Here is a 16,489-nt window from a genome sequence, read left to right as displayed (position 1 = left end):
TAGAAGATGCAACAAGTCCACTAAAGAGACAGCTTACACTACACTCGTTCGTCCTCTGTTAGAATATTGCTGCGCGTTGTAGGATCCTTACCAGGTGGGATTGACGGAGGACATCGAGAGGGTGCAAAGAAGGGCAGCTCGTTTTGTATTATCGCGTTATAGGGGAGAGAGTGTGGCAGATATGATACACGAGTTGGGATGGAAGTCATTACAGCATAGACGTTTTTCGTCGCGGCGAGACCTTTTTACGAAATTTCAGTCACCAACTTTCTCTTCCGAATGCGAAAATATTTTGTTGAGCCCAACCTACATAGGTAGGAATGATCATCAAAATAAAATAAATCAGAGCTCGAACAGAAAGGTTTAGGTGTTCGTTTTTCCCGCTCGCTGTTCGGGAGTGGAATAGTAGAGAGATAGTATGATTGTGGTTCGATGAACCCTCTGCCAAGCACTTAAATGTGAATTGCAGAGTAGTCATGTAGATGTAGATGTAGATGTAGACTTCCGTACAGAAGTTTTTGTGAGCCTGTTAGTGGCGTGTGTGGTCACCCAGGCAACGGGTTGCTACCTCAACATAAGGGGTCGTCAGCTGAAAGTGGCGGATGCAGGGGTCCGGCAAAATCTCACCAAATCTCATCTAAAGTGGGAGGGTGGGACAGTGAAAATCTCACGTCAACTTTAGAATTCAGAGAACATACATAATTACAATTGACAACAGTTTGTTTTATGTAAATGATTCATAGCGTAGACAATATTAAAGTAACCACAAATCTAAATGTACTCCCAGAACTGAACTGAATGCGTTACACCTTTGTATGCCCAGATTTCCCCGATTAGAAACCATTGCCCGGCAAGTGTCCGACTTCATTCGGAGAGTTCCCTGCCGTGCCGGTTAGAATCACAACATGTCAGTCAGTGAGTTAGTTTCAATATTCTGCAACTCATGTGAGCCTGGTGTAATTGCGGTCAACGTGAATTTCTATCTAAATTTTACAGCACTTATGCTAAGCGGCAAGCCGACAAGTCGCAACAGTTATGTCAGCAGGAAGTAAGTCTGTCGTAGAGGTGACCTAAACTGAAATTCACCGGCAAGAATTCTCTTAGTGATTGTATAAGTCAAGCGAATACAACTCAAAGTTGGCATGTTTAAAGTGAAGTGTTTGTAATCACTTGTAAAAAACACTGTTGTATCCACTTCCTAAATAAACTTTTTTTGTACTGAAGTGTTTTAATCAAAGTTTAAAAATTTTCATAGTCACATATTTTTACCAAAGTATCGCAAACCCGAGAGAGGGTTTATAATATGATTTTAGCAGCCTGTGTATGTGTGTATGTATGTATGTATGTATTTGGCTAGGTTTATCAGTTAATTGATTAAACTCCATTTAACTACTTTAATATCGTGCTTTGGCAACAGACGGCATTCGATGCGTCATTCTGCGTGTCACTAGGTGTGTAATATCGTCGCACTACATTAAATTTGGTGGATTCTATAAACTAAATTTCCCATGTATGAAGAAATGAAACGAAGGTAAACATGTATTTGGTATCAAATGAAAGGTCTAATAATGAGCACATTCGAAATATTTACGTTATCTGGGTAAATATAAGTAATTCCTGGAAATTAAATCGTAAATTCAAATTCGTGCCTGTCCCAGAATCACACACAAACTACTGAACGTATTCAGGTAAGGTTTTTTTTTAATATGTTCGGAAATTTAGGCCATATTTAACGATGATACTACCACAGGGAAACATTTAAATAACGTAAGGAAGATTGCCTGCTGCGCGTTCTCTTATAATGCACTACGTAAACCATAAGAACTATATCATTACACGTAGTACTACTTTGGAGATCTGAAAAAGATCAGAAAATACGTTGCGAAGAGCATATCTTTGTCTGTTGTGGTTCTCCCGAAAACGATATTGTTTTGATTTCTAGTGACTTCAGAAATGTATATACTCCGGTACTAAATAATTTCAAAGCAGAGGGAGAGACGGCTCGGAGGATCACTGTTCTCTACTAGGCATGGTCCTTGGAGGCACGCCGTTACCTACCTCCGACCTCCGAAGTGGCTTAAACAGCCAGCTTATAGGGAGACCTACAGTTACCATTCATTCCGAACTACGGCGAAATTAGGCAAAATTCTCATCTGCAAGCACTGTCAGAGGTGAAAGAAGAGATAAGTGACAGATAAAATCCTGAGACTGAGGAATATTAAATCTGAAACTTTGTATCTGACGCCCAAAAATTGGAAAATACATGTTCATCAGCAATACGTAAAGGGGAACGGGTCCTTTGGATCCTGAAATGACAGCCCTGAATCTTCCTCATTACTCTTAAGGATAGCCTGCATATTACAGCAGAAAATCTTCCGGCAAATAGGCGAAATTAAGGGCGAAATATAGAATTTGGTATTAATCGATGGGTGCAATGGCTTCGACGAATACGTAAAGCAGATGGACAGCCTATCTGCAGCTCCAGACTAGCCCCATTATATCATGTCCCTTTTGTTCTGCACTTACGTGTAAAAATGTAAAAGACGTATTGTTTTTTGCTTTCTAAATACTCGACTATCTTTACATATGATGCTCAGCAATTAACGGCTATGGATTGTGTATTTTTCCATTGTTAGCAAGGTGATTCCATATCCATTGATAAATAGATTGGTATTAAATAGTTGGAATCTTTTTGCGTCAGTGATATGTACTGTTCCTTTCTATGTGTTTGGTACAGTCCCTTGCTGATGATTGAAAACCGAAGCCGTACGAAATAAATGGGTAAAATTCAATGCAGCAAAGTTAAAATGCATTTTTCTACAATACATTCATGCTGTAGGCTGTCGCCTAAAAGGAAATTTATATTTGAATGATAAGTCTTTGCTGCAGTCACTAACTTGACCACCTGTCAGAATCCTGATAATCACATTTTACAGTGCCGACCGCTGCGAGACATGAAGAAGCAGGGTCAGTGAGGTTCAGCAAGACACCAACATGGATTTGTCGCCACGCCGAACTCCAATGCCGTGGCCTGCCGCAGAGGTTCCTTAGTCAAGGATGCATGTCGCAAACACCCCAATCGAGGTGGTCTTACTGATTCTCGACTGGGTTTAGATCCATAATGTTTGCTGACCCGGGGCGTACAGTATACTTAACCTGGTGCTCTTCGAACCACGCAGGTACACTGCGAGCCGTGTGACACGTTGTATTGTCCTGCTGGTGTAGCCATAGTGGCGAGGAGAAGCTAACTGCCAGTAGGTGTGCACATGGTCCCCACGGGTAGATACACACTTATGTTTATGCACTGTGCGTTTAATAATAACGATATCTCCCAGGAAATACCACAGAAACACTCCCCGGATCACACCGCTCCCTCCTCCGTCGCGGACCTTTTGTTTTCAGATGTTTTACGCCCAACACACCAACGACCATCTGTTTGATGGAGCATAAAACGTGATTCACCTAAAAACACCACTTGTACCCTGCCAGTAGACGTCCAGTTATGGTAATGCCGTGAAAATTCCAGCCTTCGTCGCCGATGGAGAAAAGGGAGCATGGTTGCGTGAATCAGACGCCTGCTGTAGGAGGCCCATGAGCAGCAACGTTCGCTGAACTGTCGTTTAGAAGACACAGCTGGTAGCATCTTGGTTCAGAGTGGACAGTCTGTTGGTACACAGCTGCACGTCAGTTCGCACGTACATATCCCTCCAGCCATCGTTCATATCTGTCATATATGACCTGTGTCACACCACAGTTGCCTCAGAATCGACTTTGGATTGAGCAGTTTTCAGGTGCACGGTATACTTTAAATATGGCAGCACGCTAACTGTTCACAAGTTTAGGCATTTTACAAATACTTACACCCTTGGTCCGAAAGCCAATGAACATGCTCTTTCGGCTATCAGATAACCACTCCGTTTACTCATTACAACGATGGACTGTTTCCATGTCCTCCACCCTCCCCCCCCCCCCCCCCCATCACCACTCCTCCGCCCCTATATGCTTTATACACAGTCCACTGCTAGTGATAGTGCAGAGTCGTAATTAACAGGCATTTTAACTCGAAGTGCATATACATGGTGCAGCCACATTTATGTGACCACGGTTGATGTTCGAAGTTTACGTGGAATAACTATTCACAGATGGCAGTCTGTAAGTAGTTATTAGACGTTAATGTCGAACATAAGCGGTGGTCACCGCTGGACCATGTACATGCTCTTCATGCTAACATGGCTATTAATTACGACTCTACAAATCTCGAAATAATTATAAAATTTTAATCTGTATCTGCAGGGTGTCAAGTGTGAAAATTGCAGTTCCTTGCATAGAGTGGGTCGTGGGAATTTCAAGCCTCCACAATATCCGAACGTCAAAGTGACCGAATAACCGGCTGTGCTGAAGCTTGGGGATAACGATGAGAAGTAGATTGCATAGCTTCTGCTTCGGCAGTCTATCACAGTGCATCCCAGATATGCTGGCTATTGCCAAATGCCGTAAGATTACTTCTCGCCATCTCTTTTGATGAATAATGAAACTTCATAACGGCTAGTGAAAGATTTGCAGCAACTACGTGGCCTCGTGCGTGAAGCAGCTGGAACACAGACCGGCGCTGTATACATCCCTCGACCGCCTACGGTTAGGATTCGACCAAAACGTGTGGTCATCGGCCGACCGCCGAGCTGAGGAGATGCTGTGAGCATTAAATTATTTGCTGGTGTAGAAGGAGGATGAAGACAGGTCTAATGACTGTCTTCCTGTATTGAAAAACCGAGTTGTGTATAGAGCCATTTGTCAGCCCATTTTGTAGTTGATTGCATAGCATATTTTAACTGCGATCTGTATAGAGCTTGTTGCCAGTTTTCAAAACAATTAATTTAATTAAACACAGTGCAGTTTCCCTGAAAAGTAATTATAATTTTTACCTCTAATTTCACTGGAAACTATATTACATGACAGCTATGCTTAAAGTATTTTTAGTGGTACGAAGCAAAAAATTAACATGGTGTAACCGGTATATCTGAGATATTTTTGTGCGTGGAAACTCATTGCGCACATGCAGCAAAGTGTTGGTTGTATTTTCTGTGCGGTAAACAGCCTTTCCTAGAACACGTCATAAAGGTTACCACCTGATGTTTTCTGCACGGTCATTACGCCACTAAGTGTACTATATCTCTCAGTATAGACTAACGTTTTTGGATCCTAGCGTCCACATTTCAATACCTGACCTGCTGCCCAGGGGAAAGTAAGCAATGGGTAGCTCTCAGCACATGTACTTGGATGTACTAACAAACCTAAAAAACTACTAATGGCAATAACAATAATTATTAGTTTGAAAGTGACCTAAATACTGATGTAACGTCGTTCAGTACACCGTCATAAGTCACCCAAAGAAGTATCTGCACTTACACCAGAATAAACGGAGATGTTCTCACTCACTCATTATCATCCAGCTAGAATAGCTAAGAATAGAAGCTAGAAATCTTAGGGAAGTGTAGATCTTATACTGTAGCACTGTTTCAAGATGAATTGTTCGAAATTCCACCACTAAACGGGTGAAAAAGAGCATTACAAGATTTATGAAAATATTTCATTACAAAAGCATTTTTAAAGGTAAATCTAAGAAAACTGGTATTTGGCTTCCCGCTTGGAAATAATAAATACGTAACTCAGTGTTTTTGGAAATTCAGTCCCTAAGGGGGTGAAATTAGGGATGAAAATTTAAATTAAAATATTTCTTTAAATTAAAATAGTTTTAATGCTAAAATGTATGATAATTGGTATTCGACTTCTTGGTTAGAAATAATGAAGTATGTTTGAAAAAGGCGACGAAAGAAATGTACGTAGTTACAGGAGACAAACAGTCAGTCCTAGACGAAGGGCTGGGGAAAACAACTGAACATCGTTTGTTGTTAAGTACCTCCTCAAAAAGTGTATGACCAACAAGAAATTCTCTTCCAAAACATTATCAAGGTTCAACCATCAGTGTTCCCTCCGCTATTTAAATATAGAAAGAAATACTAAAGGTCAGATTTAAGAAAAATTATTAAACTCCAAATAGCAGACGTTAAACAATTTAAACATGTTTCACGATTTTAAGAAAATTGCAAAAGATAAAGCACATGAAATATTAATAAATCGCAACTTATCAGCCCGACTTCAGATCCGGACACAAACCCGCTATCGGCACAATAAACCCCAGGTGCAGACCTCGGACACCATCCGCTGGTGAGAACACACACGTGAGAGTAAGCTGACCGTCACAACATAAGCAGCAAACACTCTCTTTAACAGCGGGAGGGTAAAGCAGAACTAGACCTTCAGACCCAGTTGGTGAAAGGTACCAACCCTACAGCGGGTATAAACACGGGAGTATGCAGCAATCAAACGTAATTTACGTAAAACCACTATCACAACAATCTTCACAAATGCAAAATCAGCTTTCGGAACTAGTATCGACCAGTGAAAACGTACATTGACCCTTCTTATACGAATGGCTCTTTATTAGCGTAATGGTCACATCGGCGTTTTCAGTTCTTCGGTTGACCTTGTGGAATTTCTCCTTGAGCGGTTTCATAGATAATTTAAGAGATGTCAGACCGTTTTGTATCATATAAAATATTCCACTTATGCCGCTAAAGATTAGATTTGCTATCTCCTACTAATTAAAAGAACCAAGTCAATGGCACTGATTAAAATGGATCCCTTTTCTGAAGTTCAACACAGTGCCAAGATAAAATATAAGCTTAAAACTGAACACAGGCATAAAAAAAAGTCGCATAACGTTTCAGGGAAAGTCTTGAGTGCATAGAAAATAAATATCTAAGTTATCCACTAGTTACAGGTGGAGACTTTAATCTGGCATCCATTGATTGGGAAAATTACACGTTTATCACAGGGGGCAGAAGCAAAGACTCGTGTGCAGTTATTCTAGGAGCGCCGTCAACATACAACATTGACCAACTGGCTAGAAAACCAACTCGAGAAAGGAACATATTAGGTATCCCTGCGACAAACGGACCCGATCTTTTTGAGGAAGTTATTCTAGAAGAAGGTTCAAAATGGTTCAAATGGCTCTGAGCACTATGGGACTTAACTTCTGAGGTCAGCAGTCCCCTAGAATTTAGATTCTTTGTCAGTGGAAGTTCCAATATATATATATATATATATATATATATATATATATATATATATATATAATGAATATCTTCATAGTCCGCTCCAAGCATTCACCGCGTGACACGAACATATTGAGCATCTTTGCTCGGAATTTAAAGGTATTGTCCACCACGTGCTAGAGAAGTACGCCTAGCAAAAATATAAGGGAGGGAAAGGATCCACCTCGGCACAACAAACCTATTAGGAAGTTGCTGATGAAGCAGAGAATTTTGCACAGTCGTTTTAAATTTAGTCACTACCGGGCTGACAAAAAGAAGTTATGCGAAATGAAAGCAGCTGTCAAAAGGTGAATGAGAGATTATTTTAACGAATTTGAAAGCAATAGTTTACCTTCAGATTCTTAAAATAACCCCAAAAAATGTGTATTTACGTAAAATCTATGAATGTTACAAATAATTCAATACCTTCCCTTGCTGACTGTATGGGTAATGTAACGGATGATGAAAAATAGAAGGCCGAAATTATAAACCTAGTTTTCAAAAACTCATTTACGGTAGATAATTGCAGCACCATTCCCCCTTTCAATTATCGACCAAACGCTAGGGTGGATAACATAGTGTTTAGTGTATCTGGGATTGTAAAACAGTTAAGTTCCTTATACACCAGGAAGGCATCTGGTCCAGACGGGGTATCCGTAAGATTATATGTTGACTATGCTACAATATAGCACCATTCTTATGCATCATCTATCAGAGATCATTGAAAGAACGGGAAGTTCCACGGGACTTGAAGAGGGCCCAGGTCATAGCTATAAGGAGGGTAGAAAATCGAATGCATATAATGACCGGCCAATTTCACTGACATCGACTTGTTGTAGAATCATGGAACATATTTTGTGTTCAGGCATAAAGACGTTTCCAGCCTATGAGAAGCTCATCTGCAGAAACCAGCACGGATTTAGTAAACAACGGTCATGTGAAACACACCTCTTTGTGCATGATATACAAAACGCTCTAGTATACCGACTCCCAGGTTGATGTCATATTTCTCGACTTTCGAAAGGCGTGCGACTCAGTTCCGCACTGTCGCTTGCTCCAGAAAGTGCGCGCCTACGGTCTGTCCAATGACATATGCTGTTAGATAGAAGGTTTTCTTACAGACAGAGAGCAATATGTCGTCCTGTATGGGGTGACTTCAACAGAAACAAGCGTCACTTCAGGTGTGCACCAGGGCAGCGTAATAGGTCCGCTGCTCTTTACGATTTACATGGTCGATCTGGTTGATGGTACTGACAGCGACATTAGACTGTTTGCCGATGATGCTGTAGTCTACAGGAAAGTAGCATCACATGAAAGTTGTGAACAAATCAATGAGGATTTGCAGAAAATTAATGTGTGGGGTAATGACTGGCAGTTATCTCACCTACTGTGTATAACAAGGCGAAAATACCCATTGATGTACGAGTACTAAATAAATGTCCAGTCTTTGGAAGCAGTGACAGCCGTCAAGTATCAGGGTGTAACTATTCGAAACGGTTTATTGGCAGAATCCTTAAGCTATGCAGTCCTTCAACAAGGGAAATTGCTTACAAAACGTTAGTTCGTCAAATCTTACAGTATTATTCGTCTGTATGGGACCCTTACCAGTTCGGTCTAATTCAAGAGATTGAGAAGGTCCAAAGAAGAGCGGCAAGGTTCGTGACTGGTACATACAAAATTTGAATTCAGACACACTTGCAGACAGGCGACTCGCTAAACAGAACGGGCTGCTCACTCAATTCCGAAATCCGATCTTCGCCGAGGATGTAGAGCATATATTATTACCACCAACTTTCATATCGCGCAATGGTCACCATTGAAAGATAAGGGAATGAGAGCTCGTACTGGGGCGTTCGGACAGTCGTTTATCCCCCGTGCGATCCGCGAACGGAACAGAGGGGGAAGGGGGGGGGGGGGGACATCACTTCGGTATGAGTTGTGGCCTCCGCCACACACCGCTTGGTGGCTGGTGGAGTATGTATGTAGATGTAGAAGGTGTTAAAATGAAAAAGGCAGGAAAACAAACGGTTTGACCTTTTACTTAACATTGGTCACAGAAAATTTTAAAAATTACTCTAAACAGATAAGTGAATTTCCGCACAGAGTACAGGAGGGACCTAAGGGCATGCTACCGGCCCCTTCAAATAATCACCAATTGAATATGCGAGACATAGCACAACTGAAGCTGAAAACGAAGCAGAAGGAAAGCACCAAGCTGCAACAAACGCACAGCACACAACCGAGACAAGCTTCTGGCTAAGATTAAAAATCACGCTCACAAATAAACCGAAGGAGACGCAACGTGGCTTTGTCTTAGACTGGAAAATCAGAGAAGCCTTTGAACGGGTGTCGGCAGGATTCAACGATGAATAGGTTCCGAGCGATTGGGACCGCGCTAGGCACGATCCTTAGACTTCGCCGAAACCCACTGACTTCTCCAGGAGGAGCCCAGAAACCACGCCAACTAACACAGCTAGCTCGGGGATAGCGTCGCCGGCACGTCACAACAACCGCGTGGTCCCGTGTGCTAAATCTCGGCTCACGACGCCCGCCATAGAAAGTATGTGCACCAACAATACTGCCCAGCTGCTGTCCCACAGTCATGCACACTCCTCCAGACACCAGTATCAAACCCCACCAGCTTCGACTAGCACGTCCCTCTCGTTCCACTGGATTCTTCCTACCACAGAAAGAGACCAAAGGTCCTCGAACCTGCAAAGAAAGTGCTCATGTCACAGGGTGCGATCTATCTAGCTCGCAGCATGGCCCATTGTGTTAGGGAATGAAAGTTTCCTTAGGAATCGAGTGAAGAAAAACAAAGAAATGTGTAGACCCTACAGTGTAAGAAACTGAATCAGGGGGCCCTAAACTAATAGCGAACAAAATTAAATAATTTAAAACTACAGTGTAGATCTCACTTTAGGGGAGGGTGGTCGCAACACAACTCACCAAATCTCACCAAGGATGGAGCGGGTCAAAATAAAAAACAAAAAACTCTCACTTAATTAACGGGCGTCGCACTCCCCATCTCCCTCCCCCCACGGTGGTTTTCCTGGCATCACGCCAGTGTGTTTGTACGCTAAGCAGTGCGGTAATACCCAAGCAGAAGAGCTGTGGCCAGTGATGCGACAGTGATGACACAGAGGAACGCATCCCTGACAGTCAGCTACTCACCGTTGTGGCGGTCGTGAAGAGCAAGTCAGGGGTTCAGATGCCTTACCCCGAACCCAAGACTAGGACTGTTGGTATTTTTAAAACTATCGGGAATTCGATATATCAGTAATTAAAAAAAATATCATTATCAGCCCTAGATACACCTAAAAATGTTACGAAGTATCGATGGAAAAAAATATTGACGTACTGATCTATAAAAGTATCGGCTGCACACTGGTAATATGTTGCCGGATTAAGAGGTAAATATTTAAGTGTTGATTTAATATTAGATATTCTGTACGTCAACAAGCTATCAGCCTGCTTATACTCCTTAGAGCTAGAACTGAAAGTAAAACGATGCATTTTCACGTCTGGTGATAACCACTTCGTTAACAGTGGTAACTGCATGTAAGTGGCAGAATAAAAGGTGTCCGATGTGCCCGTCATTCGGTTTCGTCACATATCGGATATGTCAGGAATACTCCATATCTACTTCCCTGTTTTTTGTTTTTTGTTGGTTTTTTTTTTCAGCGCTTCTGCAAACCCTAGCGATCTAGCATTTGTAGAGTCAAAATTACGTGGTGAAATTAAACGTTGCAGTTTCTGTCAGCAAGGCCCAGCGCCGATAGCGTCAGCATTTCCCTTCACACGTCTCTGCCCACAGCAAAGTCCAGTGTTGTCATTTAAACTTTTGTTGATCATTATCAGTAACTGTTTTTGAAGACTGCCAATCCTAAGAAAATAGCACACTAGTTACTTTAAATACTGTTTTTAGCGCCACTGGTGTACTATTTCTTCTCATCAGAAATCTCGTTATTCCATTCTCATCACCATCCTCCAGTGCAGTCGGAATTCTTCTTTGTGACTGTTGTACTTGCTTCACGCAATCAAAGGAAATGACTCTAAGTGATGAAAGCAGAAAAAGTAGTAGGACTCCTTCACAGAGTGAAAGCGAAATTATGTTCTACTACAATTTTAAAAGAAAAATTTCAAATAATTACCGAAAATTCCGAAAAAATATAATATAAAATAAAAATGTCGGCACTCGATATTGCCATTATATATCGGGAAAAGAAATATCGCCGATATATATATGTCGGCACTCGATGTTGCCATTATATATCGGGAAAAGAAATATCGCCGATATGTATATATATATATATATATATATTGCCATTATATATATATTGCAATATCGAGTGCCGACAGTTTTATTTTATATTATATTTTTTCGGAATTTTCGATAATTATTTGAACCGTGGTAAGGCGCTGCAGACCGCGTGGCTACCCCGCATGGAATGTTATACATTCCATTCTATTGTCCTAGCCTTTAGTCCCTCTGTGAGAACTTCAGCGCCATCGGCAAACCTCAAACTTATTCCTTCCTGCTGGATTACAATCCACTTCCAGAATTTCACCTTGGTTATCTTTACTGCCGGCGCAATAGCATTGGGCAGTGGCTGCAGCTCTATCTCCCTCCCTCTTCACCCGTTTGCGGCCGCACGGTTCTTTCCGCTCCTTCACGACGAACCTGCACCTACCTGTGAACATTGTCTCAGCAGATCATCAGTAGGGAAGCCGAGCGCAACCTACTGTATTTCGACGTGAACCAGGATGCAATTAAAGTCACTAATCTACGTCTCCGGAGAAAGTTTTCACACGAAATGAAAGGTTGGAAACTTTATCCTCAATTAATATATTCTGAAACTTAGGTGAACAAGTATCACTGCAAAGCCGGTGCTAGTCTTAAGACAGTCACTCACAATCCCTTTCACTCTGAAACGTCTCCTTTGAAAAATTTTACAAGACTGTGCTTAAACTGACACACAATATTTTTGGCGCAACACAATCTGACTTTCAATAATCCCTGCAAAAGAATGGCCTTGACAAACATTAACCTCTACCTTTCACAAATCACTTACCTGACCAACATTCTTTGTTACTCGAACTACTGAAATACAGCGAGCACCACTACTGCCAGCTAAATAAAAGATTCAAACAACGGAAGGCACTAACTACTGATAGGCACAGTTAGCAAATGAAAGATGTTAATAGAGAACAAACAATGTATTTACCTTAATAGTCATAATATATATATATATATATATATATATATATATATATATATATATATATATATATATATATATCTCCGTTCATGACATCAATTCTTACAAATTTCAAAACTCCGCCATCTCTCTCCCCACATCCACCACTGCTGGCGGCTCACCTCCAACTGCGCAACGCTACGCGCTGTTAGCATCCAGCTGCCGCTGGCCAACACTACAATGGCAGACAACAATGCAAACCAGCCAAAGACTGCACAGGGCACAGCTAGTGTTTTTCATAGAGAGCGCTACGTGGTGGCGGCGTTACCAATAAAAAAATCTAAACAACCTACTAACATAGCCCCCATGCTCCCCACAAAAAAATTTACAAATTCTTTTGGGCAGTGGCCAATACAGATTTGAAAATTTTTTTCATAATTACAATAACAAAGAAATGAAATGCACACACTTATCGATACAATGTTGGTCAAAAGCTAAAATTTTCTCATAGTAGATAAAGACAGTCCTGATCATTCATCAATGTAAAATTGCAGTGTTTTTCTCAAAGTCTGAGTAGTAAAAGAAAATGCACACAGAAGTAGTGGATTTCCATGCAGGTTTGAAGAAGTAGTATTGTTCTTCCAACGGAAAGACAGTGCTGACTCTTGACATGCAGACAGGTAATGGGCCACAACAGAGCAAACCCACAGCAGAGTCAGTTTTAAAGAATATTGGTAGGTAGGACGTCACAGAGTAGACTCATTGTAGTCCTGGTAGAGATTACGGTATTGGTGGGCCACCAGAGGTGCAGACGCACTGCAGTCCTTGTAGAAATAATGGTATTGGTGAGTCATTAAAGATGTAGACCCACTGTAGTCCTTGTAGAGATGGTCAGCAGCCATCTGTTTGACTGTGCAGGCGCACAATCACCATTGAAGAGTCTTGTGGATAATATAGCAAGTCCATAACCACCACTTGTGCACTCACAAAAATTGTTTTGCAAATGTCCTTAGAATGAGCAATGCTGTTAACCAGTCCGTTACTGAATTATCAACACATGTGCAAACACTAACAGTCCCTACTTCTCACATATTGTCCATATACTATGACCAACAGGAACGTGTGCAGTGAAAGGTAACTTACTAATTACTTAATTTGATCAACTGATGTCAATTACAATATTCTAACATAAGAGTACAATAAGAAAGGTACAAAATACATCATTAAAGAACATAACAATACAAATAACATTTGTAGTAATAGGGGCTTTACAAAAAATCGAAATAACAAATACATCAGTGTTACAAAAATTATGACATAAGTACATACATAAAAGATCAGAATAACTTTTGAAACATCAACTTCACACATGAGCATTAGAACAAAACAGAATAAATAATGTGTAAACATCTTTATGAAATAAATAACATGTTATTAATGCAAATTATATTTGAGGATAACAGTATTCCTGATCATAGTGAATATAGCTTAGTATTAGAAAAGAAAAAAATTCTATGAAACAGTACACAGAGACAGGAAGAAAACAAATACACAAGGGTACACATACACATAGTGAGATAACACAAGAGGAAAGGGCAGGGTTTGTTTTCAGTGTAACATTTGGTACTGCAGTCCAACCCAAAACTTCATACCATAGATCTTTCGTCTCATTTCAAAATTTGTTTGCACCAAAAAAATTCTGTCCAAGCAGGCTTTTTGTAGTTATATGTTCACAAATTTCTTTCCTCATTATTTATTTTCCTTTATCTTACGTCATCATTTATTTCCAAGAAAATCCTACCTAAACCTGTAGTCTCTAAACCCTACTGTTTTGTTCATATCCTATTTCGAAATACTTTTTTTGGCAAAACCATTTTCTTATAGCTTCTCAATGGATTCCTCCCAATTCATCGCAACTCATTCTCTTATATAGTTTACCCCCTCTTAAGCTAACTTAAATCTACTGAGCTCAGATGCTAAAGTAAGGGACGAGGTAATGCAGCAGCACAAAACAATTAACACAAACAGCAATGACAAAAAAATGGAAATTGGCAAAGTAAGCTACAGTAAATCTAAATTACCAAGCAATGCAACATTACAACTAATATGACCCAATGTGCAGCAACAACAAAAATAGGCTTAACCTAGTAATACAAAGTGACATTCAATAGCACTATGCATGCACAAACAGGAGCAGCAAATGCTATAACTTATACCTAGACATGACAAAGCTCAAGCAGAAAAAAATATTACGCTAAAGACAACAATGCAGATAAGGACAATGTCTATTCACATCTTAATGTCTATATAATTAAAGTGGTGCACCACAAAACTAATACTACAAAAGATATTACCATGTAGTTGAAAAGAAAATTAATTATGCAGTAACTGTTATTAATTCCTTCTCATTGTTCTTTCCTTTGCAAGTGCTCCTTTTCCGAAGAACGTGGAACATAAAATGATTATTTAATAGATCTGTTGACAGGAAGTGTTCACATTAGCAAATGCATTTCATTTTATTTTATAAAACCAATGCTGCAACATAGCTGGAAACCAGATATAAAATAAAATAAGCAACTATGAAAGGCAAAGCATAAAAATATTATTCAATAGGCATAGGACAATTCATAAGTTCGTACAAATTCTCTCAACTCTTGTACAAAGGCACTTGTCATAATCAGGTGTGTAGATGTGCAAATGTTTCCAAGAAATGAGCGTGTCGTATTTGCGGTGCTTTCTACAAAGGAATGTCAATAGCGAGGATAATGGCCTCCTTTTTTTTCACGTGTGCCACTCAAAGGTACACACTAATGGCTTGTTTCCCGGTGGCTGTCGCCCACCTGTGTGCCCACGACGCATTACGTGCAGTTGGTCACTTAACTGTCTTACCGAAGTATTTACGACACCAGTTTCGGCTGCAGTGGCAGTCTAATATAAAAAAAATTTCACAGGTCAAGAATTTGCTTTACAAATATGTAGAAACAAAACCTTTAAATATAATAGTGTCCAAAAAATTTTCGCCAGCATAGTGATACATTCACGCATATACACACGTTTCATAACTCTTAAAGTACGATTCTCGGTTTCCAACATCCTTTTTCACAAACCAGAGTCTCTAACCACTACTCATTATTCCTTACCTTATTCGTCGACACGTCTTCAATATTTCATCATAACACATATGTAGCATAACCAAATAACTCATATAGCACCAGCTTAAACATACCTCAGCAGCATAATTCACATTGTCGTCGTAATAATAATATCATAACACCTCGGTCAAATCTCAAAACCGTCATAGCTTTCTGCAATAATTTCAGAGCCTGAAACAAATTCTCTGCTCATGTCAAAAGTGTCATCTACCTCAAACGTACTTTAAAAATCATGATCCCATACCAAATACATGATTCAAAGCTCTCATAGTATCACAATGGTTCCGAAAAATTGTGAACACTTCACAAAGTACGGACAAAATACAATTTCATAAGTGTGAAGTTATCCAACTGTGTAATTACGTAACCATCCGTCACTGATGTAGTAAAATGAATGTTTGTCTCTCCCAGTTAAATGATCAGATATCTGTGTAATTAATGTGTTAGAGAAATATGGTACAGATGTGTAAAGTAGTATAAGCAAATACCATATTAGCTAGGGCTCCTTGTGCTTGCCACACACATGGTACACAAAGTAAGCGTGTACCCGCCTGAGGATTAATGCAATTATATCCTCCGGTGTTACAGATTACAGCAATGGAATGAAATGTATCACGGAAAACCTTTGTGTCATTGTACTTCAAATATCTTTAAAAATAAATGTTTTAAGTACAAAATTAATCACTCAAACTTGTTGTAAGATAATCTCTGTGGAAGTGTCGTAGTTATCGTCCTCCGAAAGCTAAGTTCTGCAGAAGTCAATGTACTTACCTCATGATAAACAAAAGTGAAACGCTTTGCATATAGATATCGTAGTTACTACGCTTATTGCCCTGATAAAGAAACTACTGTACTGTAACGTATTGTTGTGCTACAGAAAAGGCTGTCTCATTGTAGCTATACCACAAAGTTACTACTAAAACATGTTTTCCTTTCCAGAAGAATTCAGAATAACTGTGCAGGAGCAGATATAAAACAGATA

Source organism: Schistocerca gregaria, chromosome 4 (assembly GCF_023897955.1).
Source record: "Schistocerca gregaria isolate iqSchGreg1 chromosome 4, iqSchGreg1.2, whole genome shotgun sequence".
Classification (NCBI taxonomy): domain Eukaryota; kingdom Metazoa; phylum Arthropoda; class Insecta; order Orthoptera; family Acrididae; genus Schistocerca; species Schistocerca gregaria.
The sequence above is the reverse complement of the archived record's forward strand: the minus strand, read 5'-3'. Positions refer to the sequence as shown.